The following is a 12,192-nucleotide window of genomic DNA, read 5'->3' as shown; positions in this document are numbered from 1 at the left end:
ACATGAATTTAACTAATTTCACTGTCTAGAAAAGTTTTATATTTTGTTTTGCATTACCTGGGAGATTTGTCACATGATGTATTCTTATTTTTCTTTACTTTCAATATTTAAAGGTAGGCTTTAACATCAGGTCCTAAACTGTCCAAAATAGGCACCACATACTGATGGTGGTTGCTACCTGTCAGAAATGAGAATCCTGATTTCTCAATGCTCATAATTGCAAATAAATAATTCTCTCCCAGCAACTAAATAATCTCCTCCCTTGCAGAATCCTTGAAATTCTGAGCTTCAATTTAAAGATCAATTCCTGTAAACCCTATCGTATTTAGGCCTAAGCACATAGGAGATTAATACTGAAATGTTAAAGGGCTATAATTTGGGGGTTCTAAGATCATCTTATGGTTAGCCCATGAGATCTGGGAATTGCTCTGTCTGGAGAGAAAGGAACTGAAATGCATTCATGTGGCAACAGGATTTTATTTGAACAGCAGGCAGCTGCCTGCTAGCATTGCTTTTAGAATTGGTATCCCCTGCATTGAAGCCTTATTGGGATAGAGAAGTATCTCAACTGCCCCCACTTCAGCACCAGGTTGGGCCCACTCCTCCAAGCATCTTCTGGTATCTACTGACCAGCTTTCCTCCCAGATGCTAAGGAATTCTGGGGCTGCGTGAGAACTATGTCCACAACAGGGAGAAAGTCCAGCATGTGGTAACAAGCTTCTGTACACAAAGAACCGCAGGCTTCCTTCTCGAACTAAAGGAATCAAAGAAAGAACAGAGTGTTGATTGTTCAGCTTTCTATGTCCACCTGCCATAGGATCTTGAGCTGAGCAAATGGCAGATAATTTTACTTGGAAGCTTTATCATTGTACAATGACTTGAAGTTGAGCATGAGAGGGAGAGATAAAATAGCACTCTGTGTGTGTGTGTGTGTGTGTGTGTGTGTGGTACACGTGGAAGGGCCCAGGCTTTTGGAAGACATCACTCATCACTGAACTCCAAGAGCAAGTCTCCGAACTGTGAGTACTCTAATATACAGCAATATAGGAAATCCCTGGATGCAACTGAAAAGTCTCAGACTAGATTCTTCTTCACGTTTAATGCAGAGCCCACACCTTTGTTATATCCCACTGATTGCCAGAGACCTGAGCCCCCTCCACCCTCAGTTATGAGCGGTTACAGGAAAAAATCACAGGGAATATGCATCAACTAGGTCTTTCCTCCAAGTCCTGGAAAAAAAAATGGGATAAACTGACGGCCAAGGCTGCTGAAGGGCTAAAGCAACAGTCTTGTCTCTCCCCATTAAAGTCTTTAAAAGCTTAACATAGTTTTCATTTCTCAGCGCTAATTCAAATCTAAGTCTCTTGCCTTCCTCACAAATCCTCCCTCCACCTTGAATTGGTTGCTCCAGGAGCATCTTCCCTGCTATTATTAGTGGATAATTGCTTAACATTTTCTAGAGGTAATTAACCTTGCCTTTGAAATGAAAGAAATCCCTAAATTGAGCAATATGATGAAAGCCATTCTTTCATGTAATTTAGTCTCATCAGCCAAGTACATCAATTTCTAGCTCAAAGGCAGGGCTGAAGAATAAGCAGTGGCGATACTGTAAAGAAAAAAACTCAAGGTCTCAACACTGTCAATCTCAGTTTCTTCAGAACAGGGATCCCAATGCAGCAGCCTGATTGCATGAGGTCAGTGGTTCTGTTCAAGCTCAACACAGCGACCTTGACAAAGGACATCTGTTAGGAGTCCATGTCGAGCTGACAGCAAGATGCTAGGTATTGCATGCATACTGAAGACTCCAGAAGTTCATCAAGCACCCCTAATTCTGCATTAAAATTTAATTTCTCTTAACATTTTTAGAAAAACAAATGTCATAGTTCAAGGAGCTCTGCTAGTCTACATGCAGTTTGTTGATCCCCGCCAGTGTCTGTATCCTTGCCTGTTTCATAATTAATTGGGTAAGCAGTTCCTTTGCAACCATAGGTTTTGAGGTTGTGAGATCCCACAAACAACATGCTTGCCCCCCTGCCTCCACCTAAGGCTGTGCCCAGCTGATTTCAGACTGATGGATATCAGAATTTTCCTCTTGCCGAGAGAAAGATTTCCAAGATGGAGACTAAACAACATCCGCTGGTATCTTGTTCCAAAGGTTGGGAAAGTTCTGTGCCAGCAAACCACTTTGTGGTTGCATTAGACGCTCTCGCCTGCCCTGCGGTTAGCTGGAAGTCAGTTTACCGCAGGGCTTTTATCACCCAGAGGCTGCATTTAGCTTTCTGGGTGACCGTGGCCCACACCCCAAACCAGAGGAAGGCCCTGAGGGGCTTTTTAAGGACCATCCAGAAACCCTCAGAGATGCAGGAGGTCCAGATCAGATCTACAGACACAGATTTGCAAAAGAGAGAGAGAGAGAGACAGAGACAGAGACAGAGAGAGAGAGAGAGAGAGAGAGATCACTTTGGCGCCCTCTAGGGGCAGTTTATTGCCATCTTGTAGATTGTGAAATCATACATTTGGGTAATTTCATGTCAGTATGGAGACAAACATCTTGTTAGTGATTTCCTCATATGGCTTACCAGTACCCTTTCCTACATTCTTTTTGTTGATTATTTTACATGACCACAGGATCCCTTTTCTCATGGAAACTTCATCATAAAATCCTCTACCAAAGGGGAAAAAAACCCAACAACAACAAAATTAAAGCCAGAGATTTTGATTGTGTCTATCAGTTCTGTTTATTTTGATGCAAGCACTGGAGGCAGCTCTTCAGCCATCCTTTTTAAATGTTTCCCATTCACAAACATGTGATTTGAGTTGGTTTCATTCCCCTTTAACAAACAGGGGGAGCTCTGGGGGAACAAATATTATGATGCCTAATAATTAACAGCATGGTCTGCCTATTTTTCCAAGCACTGCTACTTGCTGTCTTTGGGTAAGTTACTTAACCTCTGCACCTCAGTTTTCTCAAGCAGAAGTGGGTCAAATAAGAGTGCCCTCCTCATAAAAGTGCTGTGAGGATTACATGAGATAATGCCCGTGAAGCACGTCATCCTCCTTCACAGGTGTCCAGGGTCTCTGGAACTCAAGGCAGGAGAGTGCAGGAAACTCAGGAGTCACATAACAAAGGCACGCACCTCATAGGGTCATGGAACGCATTAAATTAGTTAATGAAGGCAAAACACCAGAATAATGTTCAGTACCTAGCAAACATTTGAAATTGTTTGCCGTTGTTAGTTTCCTTGTGTATCTCCATTTTATAGTCGAGCGAACTAAAACATACAGAGGTTAAATAACTTGCTTAGGAAATGGACAAATAGTAAGCAGCAGAGTCAGGAATCCATCTGACTCCATGGCCCATGCTCTTTACCACTATGCTCTCTCCATGCATAGTAGCTATTACTATCAGTACTATTTTGACAGGAGAAACAATTTTCAAGCAGGCCTGCTGTCACCTACTGAAGAGAAGTTTCCAATTCATCAGCCTGAAAAGTGCACACTTAGCCTTACACTAAGACAGTAAACATGTAACCACCCATTAACCAATCTTTTGGAGGCATGGGGCAGAAGTCCTCCATATTTTTGTTTTATAATACGAGGGTATTTTCCACTTGCTAAGATATTTGACCTGATCTGGGAAAGTGGAGACAGTCACTAAGGAATTTAAAGAAGGAGTATCCAGAGGAAGAGCCGAAAAGCATTCTTAGGGTCTTCCTGCCAAGGTGGACTGAATCGAATGCCCTGGTAACTTCCAACCTTCCTCTAGGAAGGCCTCCAGGCCACTCCACTTTCTGATTTTAGCACAGACGATGCTCCCTGCTCCTCTGAGAAGTAATCTGAGGTTTCTTACAATTTCTGTTGAATTTGGACAGAGATATTCTATGCTTACAATCATTGGAGTGTTCCTAATGTAGTTACAATAGGACTGCTCCCTGACGTATGGCTTCAGCCATCTTTGTCAGCATGTTACCATCTCTGCTATCTAAGCTGCTAAACCTCAGAATCTTCCCAGCTCAAGGAGTGCCCATTGATTTTAGCTTCCAAAAACAGATTTCCCGCTGTACCACCAGATCATAACTGTTGGTGAAGTCCCCTGCTAGTCTGCTTACTGTCTACAAGTGCTGAGGTTACGGAAACTCAAATCTCTGAGGCTGTCTTATTTTCTCTGAGGGCACAGAGCTAAAAGAAGATGGTTTGTTGTTTTAGGGAAGACACTCACTCCTAAGAAATTTCTAGCTATTGGACAGGGGAAAAAAACTGTTTTGGAAAATACCAAGTTTTTCTGATGTTGAAGTGGTACAAATATGTATTTAAAGGAGGTGCTTTCCTGAGAGGTGTAGCTGAGGAGGATGCCTGCATTTGAGCTCAATTTGGCTCTGAGGCTTCCTGGTACATTTTCTTTTCCCTTATTTAGATAAGGTAGTAAAGTACTTCATAAGTGAGTTTCTTCTCTTACGTGCTGTACAAGGACAGAAGCCCACTTGTACTGAAGTAAAATTACCTGAAAAATACGTTTTCCTAGGAAGTGCTGTCTTGGTAAGAGGAAGATGTTTTCAGGTTGAGTATTAGTCTTGAAGACTCTGGAAGAAAAGAAAAATACTCTGGAAGGCTTCATACTGCCTGAAAGTTGTCATCGTTGACAATCACTATTAATAGTCGAAGCAATGAGACAGCAATGATAATGTCACTTACATTGGCCTTTATATGGGTCTCCACATTGAAAAGTTCAAGTGCCACATGCAAGGGTATAGATGGTTTCTCAGGTGTGTTATGGTCCCATTAACAGATGGAAAACCGAACTTGCAAAGGTATCTGTCTCTCTAAAGGGCCCAGAAGAAGTCACTCAATGGTGACAGAAAAAAATACAACTTCAGGACCATACCTTTTAATATGCACCATCATTCCAAGTGTAGGGTTGACAAGTGTGGCTGTATACAATGTAATTAGCCTCTGAGGAGCAGGCATGCATGATACTAGAATGTTCATTCATTCATTCATTCCATGTTCATTGAGTGTTCATTACATGCCAGCTATCACTTCAGGCAGTGGGGTACAAAGTGTCTAAGGTCACAGAGCTTCCGTTCTGGTGGCTAGAGACAAAAAAAAAAAAAAATCAAAATGAAGTATCAGGTAGACATAAATGCTGTGAGGCAAATAAAACAAAGGAACAGAGCTAGGAAACACTGAGCATGTCCACAGGGTCTTGTTTTCTATAGCATGGTCAAAGAAAGCCTCCACAAGAAGGTGGCATTTGAGCAGGTATCTGAAGGACATTAGGGTTCAGTAAGAGTTGTTAAAGTATAATTTTCAAACAGTCAAAAAGCGACTCTTGCATAAATAGAAGCTGAACATATGTCAAAGATTTATTCCACTCAGTAGTTAGTAAAGGATCAATGAAATGTTAAGATTGGTTCAAAAGGGCATTGAAAAATCTGTCATTTACAGGGACATCCTAAGAAAGGATGTTACATTGGAGACTAAACTGGTTAACGTCCTATATAGCTATATCCTATATAAACTATATTCTTTGAGGTTATCTAACAGACAGAAATTGGGTCTCTCCTGGAAAAAAATCTATAACAAGTAACTTCACTACATCTAGGATTTTTAATCCATAGTAAACAGTGAGTAAAATAAGGCACATTCTTGTGTAAGCCTATTAAACAATGTATCCGTGGCACATTGAAAGGACATACAGCTCACCTTTTTAAGTTTGCCTTCTCCTCCACCTCCTCCTTCTTCTTCTCCTTCTTCTTCTTATAAAAAAGACATACAGATAGCTGAAGGAAGAACATTGCAGGCAGAAACAATGTGAGTGAATCAGCCCATTTCCCTGACTCAGGGAGGATCCCTCCCACTGACGCAGACTCACACATTCAACTGGACCTTATTATGAATTTTGGTGTAAGTAAATAGCTGGGGGCAATCTGGAGAAGCTGGAAGGTTTATATTAGAAAGTGAGTGGGTATTGAAGTTGGGAGTTGAGAGTGTGGGGATTTTCAGAAGATATTAGGAAGTGAGGAGTATGAAAAGTGGTGAATGAGGGATGAATGGATTTGTGCAACAATTTGCTACTTTTCTTGGGCATGAAAACATACTTTGTCTATCCCAGCTCCACCTTCGCCTGTTTCCTGAGAGATTGAGCAAAGATATGAATTAGTTCTGATTACTTTCGGTTTGTTTGTTGGACTGGGTTCAATAGGAGATGGGACCATGTCCTTTCCAGAACTTGTCTCTGAAACAATCACATGCATTAGGGTGTTTCAGCATGGAAACATTGTCACTGGAAGCTGAGCAGGAAAGGAAGTGAGAATGCCTCTCAAATCTGGAGGGTTAGAGAAGTGCCCCCCATCCAGGGAAGACACTTGTAGTTGCCCCTCTTCTCTTCACTTTACCTACCTTCTAGCCTCCGCTCTAGCTGAGGTTTTCTGAGCCTTACTGTGGGCTCTGGCGCCCCATGCCTGCCCTTCAGACCCTAGCTCCTGCCTTTCTCCACATGTTCCCGGCTGAAACCTAATCTCTGTTTTCCAAAATACCTTTTCTTCTCACTCTTCACGCTGCATACAACCCCCGCTGCATGTCCTCATGGTAGTTTAACTACCATCCAAGGAACCCAGTATCTCCAAACTCTTCACTTGGCCAACTGGGTGATGATACCATAATAACAGAGGCTCTTCAACATAAGGAGCAGGTATGGATGTAGGGAGTTTATTTTTCAGATGGTATTTATAGTCCCTCTAGGATATCTAAGTAGAAGTGTTCAGTAGGGAATTCCCACTTTCTGCCATCCCACCCTTTCACTGATGGATGGAGACAGACAGTGAGGGTTTCAAGCACCAGACAAGGAAGAGGAAATGGTGATCTGATGGAAGAGGAAAACGGTGGCGTTGATGGATACCCTATCCCCCCTGCTCCCTGCCAAGAAGGATAATATGTGGAAAGAGGTGGACGAGGCAGCTGGGGAGAAAAGAAATGAGTTTGTAACCCCAGCCCCTTTGCTCTTAGAAAGAGGCTCTTGCTCCCAGACACTTTCTTCACACTGTCTCAAAGTCCGCTAATTAGAAATTCATTTGGGTTAATATTCAAGTATCCTGAAATGATTAAGGAGACCACCATTCTTTCATTCCTTCAAGTTGGTTCAATAAACACTTGTTTACTTCCTTGTTTTACTGAAGTTTACGAGAGGGTGGGAACAGAATCACACTTTCAGGATCCTAAATTAAAAGGGAAAATGCACAGAAGGTTGGGGTAAACAGTCACTGAACATGAAAGGATGATGACCACTTTTGTTCCGGTCTCAACTCAGAATCATCTTGCCTTCTTTGGCCAGTGATGTGAACCTTGCATCTGAGCCCTGTCCCCAGGCAACATCTCCAGGGGTTCCAAAGTTCCACACTTGGTTTTCTCTTATTCTGGAGTACCAGGCTATCCGCTCCAAATTAGTCCTAGATTTTGCTAAAAGCAATGCAAATTTCCATGCATGTTCCCCTATTCATCCTGGGGGATGTTTTCAAATTTCATCCAGCTTAGAGTGGCACCAAGAAGCATTCTGTTCTCTCTCCCATCTTCAAGGTCAAGAATTTGAATCCTGATTGCTGAGAAAGGCCAGACTTCTCCTAGAAGGAAATATTTTTGTTAGAGAAGTCTGTGTCAGATTATTTCGTCTGTTAACAGCAGAACCAGAAGATAATGAGGACTATTTGACAGAGTCTAGCATTGACAAATGGTACACATTTTTGAACTCATTTCAAAGTACAAACTCCTATTTCATTTCGTTTTCTAGGGCTCTGAATAACTTATAGACAATTTAATTGCCTGTATTTGGAATAGGGAATTCCTAAAATGCTGAGTATAATATTTGGATTTAAAGAAAAAGACACCATAATAGAGGCCATTGTTCAAGTAAGTAGAGACAGGTTCATGTATTTCAAACCTTGGATAAAATATAAAGAAGATCATTGAGCTCTAATTTGAAAGAATTCCACTGAAAGACTCAGAAAGCAATCCACTGTGAGAATATGAGACAGAATTATAATATTTACTGGACAATTGTTTGCTAAGAAGCATTTATTTTATATCACTTTTTAACAAGACTGAACTGTCAAACTGTTTAAAATTCCATTGGAAAAATTTGGACTATCACAAAAGTGTTTACTCTTTTATCCTTCCATGTATATTGGATTACTCATGGAGGACAATGGAAAGAATCTGAGAAATGCTGGTTTTAACAGCAACTTAGACTGCATTTCAGAAATTTTATAGACTATGTAAACGAAAGCAACTTTTGGATATGTATTAAACATAGCCGTGACACTACTGGTATAATGTAAGGCGCAGAGAAATGAAAATTCCAGCACTATCAGCAAAGATTTTCCTTTGGAAGATGACGGTACAAGTGAAACATGCTTCCCATATAACAACCGTGCTTGCATACACAAAAAAGAATCATCTTCATCTTGTTTTGCTAAATGCCATAGTTAGCTCCAGCAGCTATGATTCTGAGTCTGTGCAATAATACATGACCTTTTATAGTCATTCTGGAACTATGGAATTATCACCTATGAAGACACTGTAATCATATATAACCTCAGATCACCCACTGAATACACTTCCATGAAAAGCATGTTTAGAACAAAGCCAAACGTTTTCTTGGTATGAAAATCACTTTTGATTCTCCATTCTAATACCAGATAGGCATTTCCACTGGTCATGTGTGAGTTCCAAGGACATAGACAACTCACGAATGATGCAACAGGTCTTAGCTGCATGAGGATCACCTGGAAGGCTGGTAGCAGCAGCAGATTGCGGGGTCTCTGCCCCCAGAGTTTCTGAGTCAGTGTACCTAAAATGGGGCAGAGAATGCGTTTCTAACACATGATGTTGATGCTGCTTTCCTGGGAACCACACTTTGAGAACCGCTGCACTAAATGACCCTAGGTAGGGAGTGCTAAAAGCAATTTTAGGGAAAAAAAAAATCTTACGTGTGGGTCAGGCTGGTCTTGTGAAAAATGAAAACAAAGAAAAAGCCTATAAGCTTCCGTCTAAAGGCTCAGCCTCTCTATGGTCCCCTCCTCAATACAGAACCCTCTGCCTCCTGGTTTCCATTCTCTCTTTCCGACCTTCAGTTCTCAAAAGTACTCACAGGTCTTGCTATCTTAATTGACCCTAAAATGTACATTAACCATAGCAGCAGTTATTCCTCTCAGGGACCTTTGCCTTTTGACATGGATCAAAAATTCAGACCTGATAAATGAAATCTGAACAACAAAAGGTGTTAATTTCATATGGGAAAAACTGCGACATTTCCACTCCATCACCTACATTACACTAGAGTGATCTAAAAGTCAAATCTCTTCGCGTTACTTTCTTGTTCAAAGTCTTCAATGACTATCCTTCTCCCACAGGCAAATTTTAAAGGCAAGGCTTCCAGGCTTTTCCATATATGCCACTGCCTACCTTCTCAACCTCCTCAGCCACCTTGCCCTCCTTCCACATTGTATATGACAGTACTGAACTATTTTAAATTCTTTGAAAATGACCTATTCTCAGGATCAGCTACATTATTTGGGGGACCCAGTGAAAGATGAAAATGCAGGGAGGGCCCTCTGATCAAGATGTATTAAAGAATTTCAAGACAGCACTTGCAGAGATTCGCCCAAGTCCAAAGGCTTCTGAGCACAGAGCGCTGTGTGGCTGCAGGTCACACACACATGAGCAGCCCTGACTGTTACAGAGACAATAATCTCTAAGTCCCTTGGTGCTTGTCTTGGGGTATCACAAAGAAACCAGTCAGGGTGTGTCATTTCCTTTTGCTCTGAGTTGGTATCTCTAGGTTTGTTGAATGTTAAATGCAGGAAAGCACCTGAGCTTCGCCATGCCTTTGTTCATTTTCCAGGGAAACTCTTAGGTAGCCAGAGGGTACAATGTACTGCTTTGACCCTGGCACTACTTGCGCTCCTTATGCCACTGTCCTCATCTCTCCCTCTTTTGTACCTTTGCAAGGTACCATTCCTGCCTTCTGAAATGCCATTCCCTGTTTCTCACCTGATTAACTTGCATTCAACCATCCTTAGAGGCTCAGCTGAGGCTCCTCTTCTGCTGGGAGGCCTTTCCCAAATTCCAGAGCCCCTGCGTGCACAGTACATTCTGCCCTTTAGTGGTTAGCCTGCTGGGTTTTCATCTTGTTCGCATGAGCACCGTATTGACTAAGCTCCAAGCTATTCCAAAGCATCGATGGTGTCTTCATCTTTATATCTGCAGAAACTAGCACAACATCTGGATTGGAGAAATGGCTTCAAAATGCTCATAACGTGGAAGAACAGGAGGTCATGCGTGCTAACATTTTTCACAACTCAAAAATAGTTTCTTGGAAGAAAACCATTTCTGAAGCTGACAGGCAGCTTACATGGGACTCAGAATTCTTCCAGAACTCCTAGGTGAGGTGGTCAACTGACTTCTAGTTACCGCAAAGGAAGGAAGCTCTGGGGCAAGAACTGAACTGCTTAGCCTCTTGAACCTAATCTGAGTGGGTGTGAACCCCAGAGACGTGTTCAGTCCCACTCAGTGGAGGAATCTAACACATGGGAGAGTCTGAGAGAGTCATCAAGAATGCCTTTCCTAGACCGGCTTCATATGGGAACTTTTAATCTTAATTCAAATATCAGAGACTGTCTGAGGTCTACAGTCAACTTTCCAGGGCTGATGATCTAGTTTGTGGTTGATGTAAGTTATTTGCGTCTCCTCCTCCTTCGTGACTTCTGACTACTCACTGTCGTTCTACACTGAGTGGGTGGTGAAATACCTTACAAGCTGAAATTCAAACCAATAAAGTCTGCTTTTTGTAAATTTATGGTTTATCTATGAATTTCATGTACCCAAGCTATCTTCATCCCTGGCTGATTCAAAATTTGAGCATTGGCAGGATATCATATTTACTTAGGTATTTTTCTCCAACTTGCGGGAATATACTATTCTGGGTTTCTGGGTGCATTTTGAGAGAAAATCCAGGAAGCTTTTTTTTTTTAATATAATATTCTTAGTTGTTTTTTAGCCATCGGTATATACTTTGTGCCTGCAAACAGTCTAGGATTGAAGCAGCATCTGGTTTGTTTTCTTTCTGGCCAGGCCAGGGAGAAAAGGGAGCTAGTTGTTCCTGACTTTCTCCATAGACTGCTGCTTCTTTCTCTCTTTCTCTTCCATCTCTCATGACGCTGGTGGGCTTTCACTCCCTTGAGATGCCTCCAACCCTCGGACATCACTAAAGAGCTGGGACAAAGGGTGGTCAGGTTCAGACACAAATCTCAAAAGGCAAACAAGGTTAGATTCCTCTTCAGCTGACACTGAAGCCTGAATCCCTGTTCAGACAGGCACACTAGCCCACCTGCTCCAAAAGCAAATCCTGGGCTGCCTAAACCACACCACTCATAATGGAGTGTCAGGGAGCATAGGAGAAAGTCCTGAGTGACCCAGAAGTGTGTCTCAATAGTAAGGCAACTTTATCTCTCCAATGTTAATGGTTCTGTTTGCTTGGATACTTAATTCACTTAGGAGCCTTACAAATTGCAAATTTGTAGACTCACAAATTTATAGACTTAGAATCTGGACTCTCAGGGTTGTGAGGGAATTCAACAGGTTGTATAGTTGGTCCCTTCCAACTCTGCCACTGCCATGCCTGGGTTTTGTTATTATCTGTGCTTAAACGTTACCAAGGATGGCGAATTTACTGCTTGCCCAAGGTCACCCATTTCATCCTTGAGTAGCTCTTTTAGAAATATCTTCTTTTCATAAACCAGATGTCAGCTAAAGTCAACTTGCCCTTTCATATTTAAATGAAACTGTTTTGAATTCTCATGCCTTATGAGGTAAGCCATTCAGCAACTCTTTCAAACTCTTCGTTAATCTTTGACATGTGGGCAGGAGGTTGTTTATAACTGTCCCGGCCACCTCTGGCTGAGGCTTAATCGCTCCATGTATGGAGCCCTCTCTTTTCTATGCCTATTCTCTTTTCTACTGTCGCCTCTTCCTCCACACTAAGCAGCGCTCTGTTTTCCTGTTGGGACATTCCACGTGAGCCTGTCTCAAACACAAGGCTGTGCAAGTGTGTGTGACATACTTTTACAGGACAATTCAGACAACTGCTGGAGTCAACAGTGCAGTGACCAATCTGCTTATGACTAAATATTGCACATTCCT

At 41.9% G+C, this 12,192-nt stretch overlaps 1 protein-coding gene and 1 long non-coding RNA gene across 5 annotated transcripts in view; both read right to left on the bottom strand.

The window, feature by feature from the left end:
• Positions 1–457: 457 nt before the first annotated feature.
• Positions 458–6,552, bottom strand: LOC123591181. 2 transcript variants are annotated; one of them, XR_006709151.1, is made up of 3 exons: positions 5,704–6,552; positions 4,883–5,090; positions 458–754 (listed from the first exon to the last, which is right to left on the bottom strand). It is a non-coding gene; the product is annotated as an uncharacterized LOC123591181 (long non-coding RNA). The 2 variants fall into 2 exon arrangements; XR_006709150.1 differs by lacking the exon at positions 458–754 and having other exon boundaries at positions 4,870–5,090.
• A 140-nt stretch (positions 6,553–6,692) lies between these two features.
• CCDC91 (coiled-coil domain containing 91) overlaps positions 6,693–12,192 on the bottom strand; it is a 387,168-nt gene continuing 381,668 nt past the window's right edge. For 2 of the 3 annotated variants that reach the window (XR_006709146.1, XR_006709148.1), the window contains 3 exons: positions 10,045–10,263; positions 8,742–8,842; positions 6,693–7,616 (listed from right to left, as the gene is read on the bottom strand). The gene's annotated coding sequence lies outside the window, so the exon portion shown is untranslated. The remainder of the gene's footprint in view (positions 7,617–8,741; positions 8,843–10,044; positions 10,264–12,192) is intronic. The other variant, XR_006709147.1, reaches the window with a different exon arrangement.

The sequence above is a fragment of the Leopardus geoffroyi genome, chromosome B4, assembly GCF_018350155.1.
Source record: "Leopardus geoffroyi isolate Oge1 chromosome B4, O.geoffroyi_Oge1_pat1.0, whole genome shotgun sequence".
Classification (NCBI taxonomy): Eukaryota; Metazoa; Chordata; class Mammalia; order Carnivora; family Felidae; genus Leopardus; species Leopardus geoffroyi.
This window is presented reverse-complemented; position numbering and strand designations above follow the sequence as displayed.